Consider the following 3,567-nt stretch of genomic DNA (forward strand, 5'->3'; position numbering starts at 1 on the left):
AGACTTTCGTGTTAGTTTCAGTGGCACGTAACACTGTCCTTGCCTTTGACTCGAAGGTAAGCATTTTATATTTTGGCATTTATTGAAAAAAAAACAATTACAGCAAACCACCCAAGAGATATTGGACAAATGGGAAACTAAAATCCTTAAGGACCAACCCGAATGTCTCCAAACGTCAGGAGCAACTCAAGAAGAACTGGATAACTTCTTTCACTTGCAACATCGGGCCGCCTCGGCGAATTTCAAGTGCTACATTAGATGTATTCAAGAAGGATTCAAGTTCCTCAACGGCGATGACACCTTCAACAAAGGCGAAATCGTAAATGATGTCGAAAAGGCCACGAGGGAGATGGTCGACTTTTGTGTCAAGGATGTGACCAACATGACGAATTCGTGTGAGAGATCTTATAAGTTTGTTAATTGCCTGTTGCATTATGCGCATGTCTAATCTATGTTTAAACCTTCACTAAATAAAGGGGTTTATTATTTATTATGTACCATTGTTTGATTAATTACACCAATGTGTAACCGTCTTTGACGGGTTTTCTAAATTTTTAGCGTTAGTGGTTTCGTAATAAACAAAAAAAAAAGGTTAAAAAGCGCGTCGTGATTGATTAATTGCCTGGGAATGTGGCTGGTGCTAGTCTGGCGGTCAGTAACAGAGATAACGCGAAATTAATAGCTTTTACGTGTCATATTCTGATGAATTTTCTCATTTTCAAGTCGTGAGTGTTTGTATGGACAAATCCTATTGGCTAAAGGAATAAAGATGGCCGCTGTAACACTTTTTGGGAATTTGTTTAAAATTTTAGAATGAGGAAGAAGTCCAAGAGAGATATTAGTAGAGGCATTCGGTTCTTGGCCACAAGAGCGTCAAGTGCGTGGTCAGAAATAAGAAGGAAGCGAAAATAATTGCGCGGACAGCTTAGTGCTAAGTCACGGAGGAGCGAAGTTCACAACCACGATAAATCTACGCGGTCGATCCAGTTAATTCTCGCGTCAAGCGGTTTGAGATATTAGCCGAAAAATCCAGGGGGTATTACACGTCTTCCGAGAACCAAACATCGCGAGAACTACCAGAGACCGTTGGCGCACATTAGTCTTGCTAGTTAGTAACGTTGCCACAACCGGTATCAGTTTGATGAGAGCCCTTTTGCCGACCTGAGACATAGCAAGAGACAATGTTAATTAGATGTATGAATTCAAAAATTTCATCTCGCACATTTAAATGAGTATAATTAACAGTATCTAATTTAATGAGTTGCAGTAACCGCATCCGATTATATCGTCAGTGGTCTCAAAAGAAGCGCTCTTAATGAATTTGAATTTTTAAGACCAATTATTGATTTTTAGAACGTCAGCAAACCGCATAATTAATTAAAGAAGTTTTAATTTTTAGTCGTTCTTATCGGAATACATTGAGCTTTCATAGAAGGTAAAGTCGAGGATCTTTTCCCTTTAACCGTTTGAATTGTCCTTCTACATTAAGTCGACCGCACCGTATTTACAACTTCTGCTATTTCTTGCATAGTAATTTCTACCGCCCCGTTAATTGCAGAGCAATCTTCTTTTCTGTGTTTCATTAGTTATAGTTTTCCTGCATTTGATTTTCCGTAGACACCGCTAATTAATCCGTGAGTTGCAAATTTCGTTCCCGCTAGGGAACTTGCCGTATGAGCTGTAATTTTGTGTTGGTGCTTGCGAAGTGGCCGCCGCCATTTGGTGGACTCGTCCCATTACTGGAGGTGTAATTTACTCAGATTGTTTAGCCCAAGCTTCCGGATTCGTTCCGAAAGCGCTACTATCGCCGACCTTGTCCAAGAGCAAGGCCGTATCCCTTGGTGGCGCTCGAGTAAGAAACACGTATAGGCAATAGGCCTGGCCAGAAAAATCCTACATGGTTGGAGAAAGGGCGTGTAGAAGGTGTGGGTAGGGACAGGATGCGGGGCGGTAAAATTCGAAAAGAAGAAAAAAACAAGAAACAAAGATGAAGGCAAAAGAAAATTGGTGAGAAGCGTATGACAAAAAAAAACGAATATGGATGGAAAGAGATAAGGAGAAAAACAGGATAGAAACAATATAGGTAGCAGGAAGGGGAGAGAACTGATCAATGATTACAGAGACAAGAGACAAAGAAAAACCAGTGTAAATGGGAGCCGCTGTATGGGGTTGATTTTTTCGATCTTGTTTTAGGGTTGGGTGTTTTCGGGCTTGAGTGTTATGAAGTATACAGAGCCGTTTCATTAAATTAACTAGAGATTAGTAGCTTTTACCTATTAGTTACCCACGAATTACAGGAATATTCTAGATAATGGCTTTGAAAAAACGTGGGATTGTGAAAGGGGATGTATTTGATTGGTTGAACAAATATAGATGGTTGCTGTAACCTATTAGTAGCTTCGTCTTAAAAGAAATTCAGTGTGGCCGCTTTAGAATTTCAAAGTGTTCTATTTAACATTGACACATATACCGCTTGATAGCGAACCTAAACAGAAGTATATCTGGAACCAGACAGCGATAACAACGTGTGCATTTACGGTAAAGGTCTTCATTTTCGAGATAAGACGTGAATTCGGATTGTAAGGGGATTTTCGGCAGACGAGGTTATACTTTCAAAGAGCTAGCACGTACTATGTGTGTGTGAGAATTTCTATTTTTCGAATTTGATTTCGAGAGCGGTTGATTGATCTAGTGGTTGTAAGATTTTAAACGTTGATTGAAATTAGATTGGTTAATTCGTAACAAGGTCGTTTATTTACGAGTGATAAAAATTACGCGAGGGAACATTGTCGAGTAGGGAATTTAATATCAACACAACGGATCATTGACTTATTTATTCCTGTGCATAATCGCAATCTTTCGCTGCAGTTTGTGCAAACTTTTCTTCCACACCACTAACCTTGAATTCATCACGAAGATAACGTCACCAAGATAGTGAAAAGGGCCAACCGTGCCTTCAAAGCGATCTGTTTCCTTATTTCTCAAAAAAAGCAACATTTTCGCAAGGAGGGATAAGATCAATGTAACCAGAAGAGAACATTACTCACGTCAATAGCCGTAAGTTGCAAATATTTTGATTTACACAAAGTAGTGGTCGGTTATTTTTAGAAATTTGCATATTAAACTTATTTGAAGTATATTCCTAAAGAAATCGACCCTTGAAAACTTTTTCCATGAAACAGATTTCGTATTGGATTTATTGATAAGAATCGAATCCAAATAACGAATTCTTGGTTATTTTGTTTCCTTTATTCGGAATTTTCATTTAAATTCAGTAATACCATTCTTTTGGTTGGACTAAATTTTTGTTTAGCATTCAGAGGTGTGAGTATATTTTGAACAGGAGAAAGAATGAACTTGAGAAAAAGAATATTTCTATTATCCACCGTGAAATTACCCGTTTTAGTGATCACTCCGTAGATGAACACCTGGTATCTGGAAGCGATTTAAGTTGAGTGCTTCGTTACGATAACTGTCGCTTCGGAGATTTTATTTCTGTTTAGAAGTTAGAAATATAAAGCATACATTAGTGGGTTAATTTGTAGAGCCGCCCGTTAAGGAAAATAT

The sequence above is a fragment of the Photinus pyralis genome, unplaced genomic scaffold, assembly GCF_008802855.1.
Source record: "Photinus pyralis isolate 1611_PpyrPB1 unplaced genomic scaffold, Ppyr1.3 Ppyr1.4_LG9, whole genome shotgun sequence".
Taxonomy (NCBI): Eukaryota; Metazoa; Arthropoda; class Insecta; order Coleoptera; family Lampyridae; genus Photinus; species Photinus pyralis.